Source organism: Pogoniulus pusillus, chromosome 13, assembly GCF_015220805.1.
Source record: "Pogoniulus pusillus isolate bPogPus1 chromosome 13, bPogPus1.pri, whole genome shotgun sequence".
Lineage (NCBI taxonomy): Eukaryota > Metazoa > Chordata > Aves > Piciformes > Lybiidae > Pogoniulus > Pogoniulus pusillus.
In genome coordinates this window covers 4,241,145-4,255,610 of record NC_087276.1, presented here as the reverse complement: position 1 = coordinate 4,255,610, position 14,466 = coordinate 4,241,145, and the positions used below count along the sequence as shown (strand labels likewise).

General features: G+C 50.2%; 1 long non-coding RNA gene across 5 annotated transcripts in view; it reads left to right on the top strand.

Annotated features, from left to right (window-relative positions):
- LOC135180280 (uncharacterized) overlaps positions 1-14,466 on the top strand; it is a 172,537-nt gene that overhangs the window by 44,105 nt on the left and 113,966 nt on the right. The window contains exon 4 of one of the 5 annotated variants that reach the window (XR_010304358.1): positions 6,872-7,508. The exons of the other annotated variants lie outside the window; for them this stretch is intronic. This is a non-coding gene — a long non-coding RNA (uncharacterized LOC135180280). Of the gene's footprint in view, positions 1-6,871; positions 7,509-14,466 lie in introns of those variants that run through there. 5 annotated transcript variants of the gene reach the window in all.

The window sequence follows — 14,466 nt, the reverse complement described above, 5'->3', positions numbered from 1 at the left end:
TTTGCTTCAACACCTCCAGGGACAGAGACTCCACCACCTCCCTGGGCAGCCCATTCCAATGCCAATCACTCTCTCTGACAACAACTTCCTCCTAACATCCAGCCTAGACCTCCCCTTGCACACCTTGAGACTCTGTCCCCTTGTTCTGTTGCTGCTTGCCTGGCAGAAGAGATCAACCCCACCTGGCTACAGCCTCCCTGCAGGTACTTGTAGACAGCAATGAGGTCTGCCCTGAGCCTCCTCTTCTGCAGGCTGCCCACCCCCAGCTCCCTCAGCCTCTCCTCACAGGGCTCTGCTTCAAGCCCCCCACCAGCCTTGTTCAGGACACCTTCCAGTGCCTCAACATCTCTCTTGAACTGAGGAGCCCAGAACTGGACACAGCACTCAAGGTGTGGCCTGAGCAGTGTTGAGCACAGGGGCAGAAGAACCTCCCTTGTCCTGCTGGCCACACTGCTCCTGAGCCAGCCCAGGATGCCATTGGCTCTGCTGCCCACCTGGGCACACTGCTTCAGCTACTACCTACCAGCACCCCCAGCTCCCTTGCTGCCTGGCTGTTCTCCAACCACTCTGTCCCCAGCCTGTAGTGCTGCTTGGGGTTGTTGTGGCCAAAGTGCAGAACCCTACCCTTGGCCTTGTTCAATCTCATCCCATTGGCCTCTGCCCACCCATCCAGCCTGGCCAGGTCCCTCTGCAGGGCTCTCCTACTCTCCAACAGCTCCACAGCTGCTCCTAGCTTGGTGTCATCTGCAGACTTACTGATGCTGGACTCAATCCCCTTGTCCAGATCATCAATAAAGCTATTGAACAGGGCTCAGTGATAGGTTAGACTGGATGATCTTGGAGGTCTCTTCCAACCTGCTTGATTCTGTGATTCTAAGGATGGATTCAGCACATCCAGGCTCAAAGTACATGATGATAGTTCTTGGGTTGTGAAAAAATGTAGGAAATACTTTCTGTATGTTTGAGTGCAGCTGCAGAAACTTCGCTTCTGAGTGGCTTAGGATTTGTTTTGTGGCAAGTACTGCTCTTGTGGCACTGTGAAGGTTCATAATGGTGTTCCAAAGTGAGTATTTGTCCACATTTTGATTTAACTTATTTTGGAGTTGTGTGGCCATTCCTATTACAGGTTGTCCTAATAAGCTCTTGTCAGTTAAAGTCTATTTTGTGGGTCACTCTTACATAGAAATGGTGTATCAGCTTGTACTGAAATAGCACCAACTGAACAAAGAGCTGCTTTGTAGCCCTGCTGCATGTAGGCCATAGACTTTGTACTGAATTTGCTCTCCTTTAACAGAGAAAAGCTAAACAGATCCAGGATTAAGACAGATATTTAATAAGGAGGAGAATTAGCAAGGTTTGATTTCTGCTGTGAGGTGATTTCCCTAGAGAACTGTGTTCAGAAAAGGAGTTAAGTGTTCAAGCAAAGCCTGGATGAGGCACTTAGTGCCATGGTCTGGTTGACTGGCTAGGGCTGGGTGCTAGGTTAGACTGGATGATCTTGGAGGTCTCTTCCAACATGATTGATTCTATGATTCTGAGTATGTTTTGGAGAAGGATTAAAAGAACTCAATCATAATAACATAGAATCAGTCAGGGTTGGAAGGGACCACAAAGAGCATCTAGTTCCAAACCCCCAGCCATGGGCAGGGACACTCTCCCCTAGAGCAGGCTGCACACAGCCTCAGCCAGCCTGGCCTTAAACACCTCCAGCCATGGGGCCTCAACCACCTCCCTGGGCAACCCAGTCCAGCCTCTCACCACTCTCATGCTCAAAAACTCCCTCCTAATGTCCGGTGTGACTCTCCCCACCTCCAGCTTTGCTCCATTCCCCCCAGTCCTGTCACTCCCTGACAGCCTAAAAAGTCCCTCCTCAGCTTTTCTGGAGGCCCCCTTCAGATCCTGGAAGGCCACAAGAAGGTCACCTGGGAGCCTCCTCTTCTCCAGACTGCACAGCCCCAACTCTTTCGGTCTGCTCTCACAGCAGAGGCTCCTGAGCATTCTTGTGGCCCTTCTCTGGACACACTCCAGCATCTCCACATCCCTCTTGTCCCAGGAGCTCCAGAACTGGATGCAGTACTCCAGGTGGGGTCTCAGTAGAGCACAGCAGAGGGGGAGAATCCCCTCCCTGGCCCTGCTGGCCACACTTGTGCTGCTGCAGCCCAGGCTCTGCTTGGCTTTCTGGGCTGCAAGTGCACACTGCTGGCTCCTGTTGAGCTTCTCATTGACCAGCACCACCAAGTCCCTCTCCCCAGGGCTGCTCTGCAGCCACTCACTGCCCAGCCTGGAGTTGTGCTTGTCATTGCCTCAACCCAGCTGCAGGACCTTGCACTTGGTCTTGTTGAACCTCCTGAGGTTGGCTTGTGCCCACCTCTGCAGCCTGTCCAGGTCCCTCTGGATGGATCCCTGCCCTCCAGCCTGGCTGCTGCACCACACAGCTTGGTGTGCTCAGCAAACTTGCTGAGGCTGCACTCAGTGCCTCTGTCCATGGCACCCGCAAAGATGTTGCACAAGACTGATCCCAGGACTGATCCCTGAAGACATCTGCTTGTCACTGGCCTGCACTTGGCCATGGAGCCATTGACAGCTACTCTTTGGGTGCAGCCATCAAGGCAGTTCTTTATCCATCTCATGGTCCACCCATCTAACCCATGTGTCAGCAGCTTGGAGACCAGGATGTGGTTCTGGACAGTGCCAAAGAGCAAATGTGGCTGTTGAGGAGGGGGTTCTCTATGCCTACGCCTATTTGGCGGAGGTGAGAAATTAATTTGAGGCAATATATTTTAATATAAAATTTATACTTTATTAAAATTAATATTTATGAACTCTCACCACCCCCAACCACTGTGCATTAATATTTAGTTCTTTTGTGCAAGATCATGAAAACAATTTAGGCTATAATATATACAGGGATCTGGTCAATATCTAGTAAAACATTTAAACTATTAACAGAGAGAGGGGTTCCCTTTGGCTTAATGCCACTTGGGAACTTATGCTGTTTGCCCAGCAGGCACCGTCCCTGGAGGTCTTCAAGAAAAGCCTGGATGAGGCACTTGGTGCCATGGTCTAGTTGACTGGATGGTGCTGGGTGCTAGGTTGGACTGGATGATCTTGGAGGTCTCTTCCAACCTGGTTGATTCTATGATTCTATGCTCTAAGACAGAAGTAACTTATATTACAGAGGAATTAAAGCTTTACTTATAAGTCTTGTTATTAATCACCCTCCAGGGTTGTGTCACAGCCTGTGCCCAGTGTCTGGACTTCAGGGGCTCTGCCTGTGGACTCTTGGACGCTGGAATCTTCCCAGCTTGAGGGGAAATGATAAATCTTCCCAGTCTCTGGGGTAAACAGGTTTTTCTAACCTTTTGTTCTCCTGACGTGGGATAATCTCTGCCTCAATGCTGCTGCCTTCTTCTGGATACTGCGTCCAGGGAGTATCAGCTGGCAGGATTCCAGGAACAGGAGAAGAATGTCTGTGCTGGCTCTGGCACGGTCCTCTTCACGGATTCAGTCTGTGTGTGGGTGTGTGGGTGCAGACAAACCAGAAATCTGCTTTCCTGGTTCTCTTACCAGGCTTTTACTAAGCAATAAGCTGGGAGTCTGAGCTCCGTAGAGAAAGCAAGATCAGGATCAGGTCCTGATAGTAATATAGCTTGCAGATATGCACAGCTGCTCTTAGGAGGTTCTAGGCTCCTTATAAATATCACACAGTATCACCAAGGTTGGAAGAGACCTCACAGATGATCAAGTCCAACCCTTTACCACAGTGCCCAAGGCTAGACCATGGCACCAAGTGCCACATCCAACCTTGCCTTGAACAGCTCCAGGGACGACGACTCCACCACCTCCCCGGGCAGCCCATTCCAGTGTCCAATGACTCTCTCAGGGAAGAACTTTCTCCTCACCTCCAGCCTAAATTTCCCCTGGCACAGCCTGAGGTTGTGTCCTCTTGTTCTGGTGCTGGCCACCTGAGAGAAGAGAGCAACCTCCCCCTGGCCACAACCTCCCCTCAGGTAGTTGTAGACAGCAATAAGGTCTCCCCTGAGCCTCCTCTTCTCCAGGCTAACCAATCCCAGCTCCCTCAGCCTCTCCTCGTAGGGCTGTGCTCAAGGCCTCTCCCCAGCCTCGTTGCCCTTCTCTGGACACGCTCAAGCATCTCAATGTCCCTCCTAAACTGGGGGGCCCAGAACTGAACACAGCACTCAAGGTGTGGTCTAACCAGTGCAGAGTACAGGGGCAGAATGACCTCCCTGCTCCTGCTGACCAGACCATTCCTGATGAATGGGTGCAAGCTTGAATGAGCTTCTGCATCTAAAGTACGCAGACAGGTTAGCTGCGATTGAGATCAATGCATGAGGTCTGTGCCTCAGAGAGCTGCAAGTGAGGGCCAGACTCTGTGTCTGGGCCTTGCAGGTGAGTCAGAGAGGGCTGAGCTGTGCTGCTGGCAGGGTCAGAGAGCTGAGCTGAACAGATCTGAACATGTGGCTCTCCTGTGCATCCCTCTTTATGGACTGTGGGCCGAGATTAATGTGCCCTTTGGCCACCAGAGTGACCAATCAGGTTGGCAGTTAGCCAAACCTTACCATAATAGGCTGAGGGAGCTGGGATTGGTTAGCCTGGAGAAGAGGAGGTTCAGGGGAGACCTTATTACTGTCTACAACTACCTGAGGGGAGGTTGTGGCCAGGAGGAGGTTGCTCTCTTCTCTCAGGTGGCCAGCACCAGAACAAGAGGACACAGCCTCAGGCTGTGCCAGGGGAAATTTAGGCTGGAGGTGAGGAGAAAGTTCTTCCCTGAGAGAGTCATTGGACACTGGAATGGGCTGCCCGGGGAGGTGGTGGAGTCGCCGTCCCTGGAGCTGTTCAAGGCAGGATTGGACGTGGCACTTGGTGCCATGGTCTGGCCTTGAGCTCTGTGGTAAAGGGTTGGACTTGATGATCTGTGAGGTCTCTTCCAACCTTGATGATACTGTGACACTGTGTGATACTGTGATAATAGGCAGGAGCTACTTGCCTGGACTCTCCCAAATATGGGGATCACATGGGCTTTGCCCCAGGGGGACAGGAGCTGGGTGTGTGTTGCTTACACAACCTGTTTACTACCAGGGGTCCTAGCAGGAAAACATGTCCAGGCATGCAGGGGCATAAACAAGGCTCTGTTTGGGCCTATGTCCTGGAGTCCTGTACCCCTAAATTCCTATCCTGCCTGGACTTTGGGGAAAGAGGGAAAGCCACCTGGTTTCCCTCCCCCCTCGCCTGCCCTGCAGCCATGAAGGGGGTGAGCAAAGGGGTCCTGCCCGCACGAGGACTGCCCTGTGAGTTCCCGCGCTGGAGCCAGGCTGGGACTGGCCGTGCGCTGTCGCGCCTAAGGTGTGGTAACTCTGCCCTTTGTCTAGCCAAGGTTATAACTATTGGGGGTCTTCCCGCCTTTGGGGTTCCCACTTTGGAGTTTGCCTGTGCCTGGACGTATGTGTCTGCCTGAGACTTTCTTCCCCCACTCTCCCCTCACCTTGGCTGCAGAGAGATCTTCAAAAGCATTGCTTCCCCACTGACACCTTTGTGAGAGTTGAATACCTCTTAACAATCCTCCTACATCCGCTGAAAGGTGAAGGACAGAGGCAGACCTTGAGCAAGTCAGCCTGATCGTGAGTTATTTTGGCTCAATTTATTAGTGAGAAAAACGCTATTAATTAATAGCTAAAGCCTTTTCCACCTTCTGACTTCCAAAATAGTCAGATTGTTCCTGCATCAGGAATGGTGTGGCCAGCAGGAGCAGGGAGGTCATTCTGCCCCTGGACTCTGCACTGCTTAGACCACACCTTGAGTGCTGTGTTCAGTTCTGGGCCCCCCAGTTTAGGAGGGACATTGAGATGCTTGAGCGTGTCCAGAGAAGGGCAACAAGGCTGGGGAGAGGCCTTGAGCACAGCCCTACGAGGAGAGGCTGAGGGAGCTGGGATTGGTTAGCCTGGAGAAGAGGAGGCTCAGGGGAGACCTCATTGCTGTCTACAACTACCTGAGGGGAGGTTGTGGCCAGGAGGAGGTTGCTCTCTTCTCTCAGGTGGCCAGCACCAGAACAAGAGGACACAGCCTCAGGCTGTGCCAGGGGAGATTTAGGCTGGAGGTGAGGAGAAAGTTCTTCCCTGAGAGAGTCATTGGACACTGGAATGGGCTGCCCGGGGAGGTGGTGGAGTCGCCGTCCCTGGAGCTGTTCAAGGCAGGACTGGACGTGGCACTTGGTGCCATGGTCTGGCCTTGAGCTCTGTGGTAAAGGGTTGGGCTTGATCATCTGTGAGGTCTCTTCCAATCCTAATAATACTGTGATACTGTATCCCTGTAGGTAATTCTCATGCGACTGCATCTGCTAATTAAACTGAATTAACCTTTGTATATGTAGTTTTGGGGGCGGGTTTTGGGGAAAATAAAAATAACTATTTTTGTATAAATTCCCCACTCGGCCACACATTAATTCCTGCCTCCACAACAGCCTACAGGCCCTCCATGACAGTGGCTTCCTGGAATAGGACCCTTCAGTAAGTGTGGAGGACAAAGCACTTGGTGCCATGGTCTAGCCTTGAGCTTCGTGGTAAAGGGTTGGACTTGATGATCTGTGAGGTCTCTTCCAACCCTGATGATACTCTGATACTGTGATAGTTCAGAAGGGACAAAAAGAAAAGCAGCCTGCAAAGGGCCAGGGGTTGATGTCCTGGGCAGATAGAGAAGTTACAGATACCTACGTGAGTTTGCACTGGGAAACTGAAAAATTGCCATCTCATCCTGCCTGTTTGCCTTTAGTTCTACTGAAGTTTTGCCCTTGGGTATCATGAGACAGAAATCACCACTTTTAATGCCTTAATCAATGCTGTCTCCTTTTGTGCAGCTCCAGTCTTTGCAGGCTTGACGGCTGGTCAAACTTTATTGAGCCACTTAAATTGATTAAGGCTTGCCCAATTTTGCAACATCATCTCTTAATGCAATGAAGCCAGTGACCTGACCACTTTGTGTCTGAAGAAGGGAAGCTTGGAACATTATCCAGCTGTTGATATGATAGGTTCTATATTAGCAACGGTTTTTTTTTTTGTCAAGAAGGAAATCCAATATGAAAAGCCCTGAACTTTTATTTTCTGAGACCAAAAGGAGCACCTTGCATACTGAGATATACTGCTGGAGATGCTAAAATGTCACTGTGAAGGCTGAAAATAATTTGCTTGCACAGCAAGAGCTCAGCTTCTGGAAAGATTTGGCTTTGGTATGAAAATCAGAGCCTCTATCACACATTCTTCAGGCTATACTCTGCCCAAAGCAGAACTTTTGTTTTTGTTCCTGAGGATTTGAGTAAACTTTAGTGTTTTTAATAAGTGTTTCTTGCTAAAGGTTTCAGATGGATAGGTTGAAAAGGGTAAATTATGACACAGTTTGAAAATCCTCAGTTTTAGATAGCACAATGCTGTTACACAAAGTGTGATTACCTGCATTTAAGGTATGGAAGGCAGCTATTGGGCACAGATAGGAAGAATGATCATAGAATCAACCAGGTTGGAAGAGACCTCCAAGCTCATCCAGTCCAACCTAGCACTCAGCCCTGTCCAATCAACCAGACCATGGCACTAAGTGCCTCATCCAGTCTTTGCTTGGACAGCTGGTGTGCAGCCTGGAGAAGAGGAGGCTCAGGGCAGATCTCATTGCTGTCTACAACTACCTAAAAGGAGGCTGCAGCCAGGTGAGGTTGGTCTCTTCTGCCAGGCATCCAGCAACAGAACAAGGGGACACAGTCTCAAGTTGTGCCAGGGGAGGTCTAGGCTGGATGTTAGGAGGAAGTTGTTGTCAGAGAGAGTGATTGACATTGGAATGGGTTGCCCAGGGAGGTGGTGGAGTCACTGTCCCTGGAGGTGTTGAAGCAAAGCTTGGATAAGGCACTTGGTGCCATGGTCTGGTTGATTGGCTAGGGCTGGGTGCTAGGTTGGCCTGGATATCTTGGAGGTCTCTTCCAACCTGGTTGATTTTATGATTACTATGAGGATCATGAAACACAGGAATAGGTTTGACTGGAGAGGTAGTGGAGGCTCCACTTGTGGTGGCATTCGAGGTCAGCCTTGATGGGTCTTCTCTGAGCAACCTATCTAGTTAGGACATCCCTTCCTACTGCAGGGCAGTTGGACTAGATGAGCTTTAGAGGTCTCTTCTGTGGTGATTTGGGTGTTCCCTGCCCCCCCACACTTTAGAAATCACCCAGACTAGACTCAGCCAGCTCTGGAAATTGAATGAAGCTTATATTTACAGCTGGCACAATAGACAAGCAGATAGTTACAGTATAGACAGTTATAGACAGATAGACAAGGTAAAAGGTAACACAGAAACAGAACAGCCCTCCCAGAAACCTGAGTCCCCAGGAGGGGCTCCCAACTGCCCCTTCACCTTCCCCCTACCCCTCTCAACCTTACCCCAGTCCCAAGGAAGAATGGAGGTTCAGCCAGGGGGTTAGGAAGTGAATTAGTCCAAAACGGAGGGTGAGGTTAGAGAGATGCAGCTCAGCCAGCAGCCCAAGTGAGAGTGATGCTGAGTGTCTTATCTATGTTTTCACTTGTTTTTATACCTCTCAGCAAGCCTATGAGGGAAGCAGACATCACCCTTGTTTTCATTTCACAGCCGATGGTCTAGTCCTTCTCCCCAAAACATTCTAGCCTGCTTCAAACTAGCACACCACTTAACCCAGGATACTAACCTCTGAAACCACTCACAGATGTACTTCCTCAGAAGAAGTGTTCTGCCCCAGTTTCTAGCCCCTTCTGCAAGGTTTCTCATTTGCTTGTGTCTGAGCCCAGCCCCTCTTAGCTCAGACATGAAGCCTTAATGTAGCCAGGTGAAAGAGTCAGGTTTTTTGGCTAGCATTTGAGGTCAGTATTGTTTAGCCTGGAGAAGAGGAGGCTCAGAGGTGATCTTATTACTGTCTACAACTACCTGAAGGAGCATTGTAGCCAGGTGGGGGGTGGCCTCTTCCTCAGGTAACCAGCAATAGAACAAGGGGACACAGTCGCAAGTTGTGCCAGGGTAGGTATAGGCTGGATGTTAGGAAGAAGTTCTTCCCAGAGAGAGTGATTGGCATTGGAATGGGCTGCCCAGGGAGGTGGTGGAGTCACTGTCCCTGGGGGTCTTCAAGCAAAGCCTGGCTGAGGCACTTAGTGCCATGGTCTGGTTGATTGGTTAGGGCTGGGTGCTAGGTTGGACTGGATGATCTTGGAGGTCTCTTCCAACCTGGTTGATTCTATGATTCTATGACATCCTGACATCCTGTGATTTCCAGAGTGACTTTGAGACTTTCATCTATGCAAGCTCATTTCTGTGCTTTCATCTGCAGTGAATAAAGCTGAAGTACAGTCTTCAAGACACAGCGAGGTGAATTAGCAAAGCCTTGCCGAGGTCGGACCCCTGGCTAGCAAATGAAAAGGAAAGCACTGTCTGCCTTCAGCAGTAAAAAGTTTTATCTCCCATTTGAGAGCTCTGTAGACACATCCATCAAGCAGTCTGACAGGGGAATTAAATCGGGTTACAGCACTGCCAGAGGTCCAGATTATGTTCCTGCTGAGTGGCAACAAATTGTGGTGAACTTCATGGAAGTTTCTTTCTGGTTTTCACAAAGTGTTGTGGTATGGAGTTAGTCTGGTCACAAGAGGCACTGGGGAGAGAGACTTCTTGAAGAGCTTGATACTCCTTAATGAGGAAGAGAGCTGGGCACAGAGGAACCAAATGAAGTTCAATAAGGACAAGTGCAGAGTCCTGCATCTGGGGAGGAATAATAAACTGCAGCAGTACAGGCTGGGAGGTGACTGCTGGAGAGCAGCCCTGTGGAGAGGGACCTGGGGGTGCTGGTGGCTAACAAGTGACCCATGGCACAGCAATGTGCCCTTGTGGCCAGGAAGGCCAATGGGATCCTGGGGTGTATTAGGAGAAGTGTGTCCAGCAGATCAAGGGAGGTTCTGCAGCCCCTCTACTCTGCCCTGCTGAGACCTCATCTGGAATATTGTGCTCAGTTTTGGGCTCCCCAGTTGAAGAGGGACAGGGATCTGCTGGAGAGGGTCCAGCAGAGAGCTGCAAGGATGATGAGAGGACTGGAGGGCATGGCTGATGAGGAGAGGCTGAGGGACCTGGGGCTGCTTAGTCTGGAGAAGAGAAGACTGAGAGTGGATTTAACAAATGTTTATAAGTATCTGAGGGCTGCCAGGAGGAGGGGACAGGCTCTGCTCACTGCTCCCTGGGACAAGGAGCAATGGGTGTAAGTTGCAGCACAGGAGGTTCTGCCTCAACACAAGGATGAACTTCTTTCCTGTAAGGGTCCCAGAGCACTGGCACAGGCTCCCCAGAGAGGTTGTGGAGTCTCCTTCTCTGGAGCCTGTCTGGATGTGTTCCTGTGTGATCTGTGTTAGATAGCATTGTCCTGCTCTGGCAGGGGGATTGACTCCTGGGGTCCCTTCCAGCCCCTAACCTCCTGTGAGCCTGTGACCAGTGAAATGAACTATGTAACTTTCCTTTCCTCAGGACTCTTGTGTTCCCTGCTCCTCTGTAAGCAGTTGATCTGCAGAGGTGACAGTTTATTTACTGCCAAATGAACAGAATGCAGTTGATGTTGCTGATCAGGAGGTAGCATTCTGGTGCCCTGGCTGTAGTGGGTCACTCTTAGCTTCCACAGAACATGGTGAGAGATGCAGCTCTTCTGCTGGAGATCTGCTTTTCCCCTCAGAGAATTTTACCCCAGTAAGCAAATAAGGAAGACTTAAATTCATCTCACCTCATATATGGACTTCAAGTAGCTTGGCATTTCAGTAACCTTTCTTATCATTCCTTTCTTGAGAGAAGCTCTTGCACACAGCTAGGAGCCAAGTGCCTTCGTGCTCAGTGGTGTTCGAGTCCAAAACCATGGCCTGTCTTTGCTTCCCTCCTATCATTCCCTTCTGTCTCTAAACACCTTCCAACCCAAAGCATCTTCAGATCCACCTGCAACACCAATGAGAAGCTGTGAATGTTTGAAAAGAGGCCTGGAGTTGTTTTCAAGCTCTGTAAACTTCAGCCAGCCATTGCTTTAACGTGACTGTCAGGCTTTGCACAGCATCTGAAGCGGGGCAGTGCTTCTGATGTCAGGTTTGACTGCATCCTCCTGACAGCCTTTGCATTCCTCTGAAAAACTAATGTGGTTCAGATGTTTGCATATATCTAGGTACAGAAGGCTGAGCAAAACCTTTGGTTGGTGAGATGCTAGCTGTTTCAGCAAAGTGTTAGTCCCCTCTGCTAATTCTTGGAATGGGCTGCCCAGGGAGGTGGTGGAGTTGCTGTCCCTGGAGGTATCACAGTATCACCAAGGTTGGAAGAGACCTCATAGACCATCAAGTCCAACCCTTTACCACAGAGCTCAAGGCCAGACCATGGCACCAAGTGCCACGTCCAGTCCTGCCTTGAACAGCTCCAGGGACAGCGACTCCACCACCTCCCCGGGCAGCCCATTCCAGTGTCCAATGACTCTCTCAGGGAAGAACTTTCTCCTCACCTCCAGCCTAAATCTCCCCTGGCACAGCTTGAGGCTGTGTCCTCTTGTTCTGGTGCTGGCCACCTGAGAGAAGAGAGCAACCTCCTCCTGGCCACAACCACCCCTCAGGTAGTTGTAGACAGCAATAAGGTCTCCCCTGAGCCTCCTCTTCTCCAGGCTAACCAATCCCAGCTCCCTCAGCCTCTCCTCGTAGGGCTGTGCTCAAGGCCTCTCCCCAGCCTCGTTGCCCTTCTCTGGACACGCTCAAGCATCTCAGTGTCCCTCCTAAACTGGGGGGCCCAGAACTGAACACAGGACTCAAGGTGTGGTCTAAGCAGTGCAGAGTACAGGGGCAGAATGACCTCCCAGCTCCTGCTGACCACACCATTCCTGATGCAGATGTTCAAGACAAGACTGGATGAGGCATTTACTTAGTGCCATGGTTTAGTTGAGTGGATAGGGCTGGGGGATGGGTTGGAGTGGGTGATCTTGGAGGTCTCTTCCAACCTGGTTGATTCTAGTATTCTATGGTCTAGATGGCTGAATAGGGCTGGGTGGTAGGTTGGACTGAATGATCTTGTAGGTCTCTTCCAACCTGCTTGATTCGATGATCTCTTCCAGAGCACTTGTGTCAACACAACCTGGGCTCTACTTTAATAAACCCATCCATTCCTAGACTCATAAAGGGGAGTGAAATTCCCTTCCATTTGGATGTTCCTCTTGCAGTGTAAACATGAGAAGTTATTGGTCTCCACTATCTTGTTTATATGGAAGTTAAACTACCTTTACAAAAACTGATACAGATGAATGCAGCTGAAAAATACAGGGCAAGTTTATTAGCCAGGGAGGGCTAATGTTGTTTAATGAAGTGTGGGGTTCTGGTCTGTTTTAAAAGCCTTGCTCTTTCTCAGCAAGCAGTAGAGGTAAAATGTTTCTCTCACAGGGCTTTTGCTTTACACATTGCGTGCTTGCCTTGAGGGATTAGAAACCTACATAAACCTTAACTCACAAAAGATGTAAGTATGAGACATCTCATCCTTTTTCTGGAACAGCTTAGGGGCTGATTGTTTATTTAACAAGCCAGTGCCCTGATTTTGCCACCAACACACTTGGACAAAAATCCCCTCACAGGCATTTGAAGCTCTAAAAAGGAAGAAGACTGGAAAGATGAGTCAATGCTCAGGGTCATAGGATCAGAGGATGTTAGGGGTTGGAAGGGACCCAAAGAGATCATCAAGTCCAACGCCTCTGCCAGAGCAGGACCACAATATCTAGCACAGATCACAGAGGAACACATCCAGACAGGCCTTGGAAGTCTCCAGAGGAGACTCCACAACCTCTCTGAGGAGCCTGTGCCAGTGCTCTGGGACCCTTACAGTCAAAAAGTTCCCCCTTGTGTTGAGGCAGAACCTCTTTTGGTGCAACTTACACCCATTGCTCCTTGTCCTGTCCCAGGGAGCAGTGAGCAGAGCCTGTCCCCTTCTCCTGCCCAGCCCTCAGATACTTATAAACCTTTATCAAATCCCCTCAAATTCTTCTCTTCTCCAGACTAAACAGCCCCTGGTCCCTCAGCCTCTCCTTATAGAGAAGTGACCTGGGCTTTTCTAGGGTATTGCAACTCTCCTTAACATTGCAGAGCTAAAAGGATATCAGAAAGTAATGCTGTGATGTAACCAAATCAAATTAGATCCTCTGTGTATTATTGTCTGCTTGAGTTGTGTTCAGGAACACACTCTGGACAAGAGGGAAATTACATCATGGACAGACCCAGAAGAGTACTTAGAAAACTTCTGACAGCCTGAAGTGAAACTGCACATAGATCTCATGCCAACTCAGAACCATTGTGTGTGTTTTATCCTTAGATGTCAAGGCTGGTGAGTGCCTCAATTTGACCACTACCTTTTGTTTTCTGCACCAAGGCAGTGTGGGGAGCTGTAGTGAAAGAGAGGTGCTGACATGGTGTTGCTGCAAATTGCATTTCCCAGTGGAGACAAACTGCTAAACCCAACTATGAGAGACAGGGCAAAAGCTGATCGTAGACTGGTCTAGGTTGGAAGGGACCTCAAGGATCATTCAGCTCCAACCCCCTGCCATTAGCAGACACACCTCCCACTAGAACAGGTCACCTGGACTTTAACACCTCCAGGGAGGAAGCAGCCACAACCTCCCTGGACAACCTGTGCCAGTGTCTCACCACCCTCTCTGTAAAGAACTTCCTTCTCACATCTAGTCTAAATCTCCCCTCTGCCAGTTCAAACCCATTACTTCTCATCCTATCATGGCAAGACCTTGTCAATAGTCCCTCCTCAGCCTTCCTGTGGGTCTCCTTCAGATACTGGAAGGTCGCTCTAAGGTCTCCTCAAAGCCTTCTCTTCTCCAGGCTGCTGAGCCCCAACTCTTGTAGCCTATCCTCATAGCAGAGCTGCTGCAGCCCATTGAGCATCCTTGTGGCCCTCCTCTGGACTTGCTCTAACAGTTCCATGTCCTTCTTGTGTTGGAGGCTCCAGAGCTGCACACAGTATCAGGAGCAGTGTGGCCAGTAGGACAAGAGAGGTTCTTCTGCCCCTGGACTCAGCACTGCTCAGGCCACACCTTCAGTGCTGTGTCCAGTTCTGGGCTCCCCAATTCAAGAGAGATGTTGAGGTGCTGGAAAACATCCAGAGAAGGGAAACAAAGCTGGTGAGGGGCCTGGAACACAAACGCTATGAAGACAGGCTGAGGGAGCTGGGAGTGTGCAGCCTGGAGAAGAAGAGGCTCAGGGGTGACCTTGTTGCTGTCTACAACTCCCTGAAGGGAGGCTGTAGCCAGGTGGGGTTGGTCTCTTCTGCCAGGCAACCAGCACCAGAAGAAGGGGACACAGTCTCAAGTTGCGCTGGGGGAGGTCTAGGCTGGATATTAGGAGGAAGTTGTTATCAGAGAGAGTGATTGGCATTGGAATGGGCTGCCCAGGGAGGTGGTGG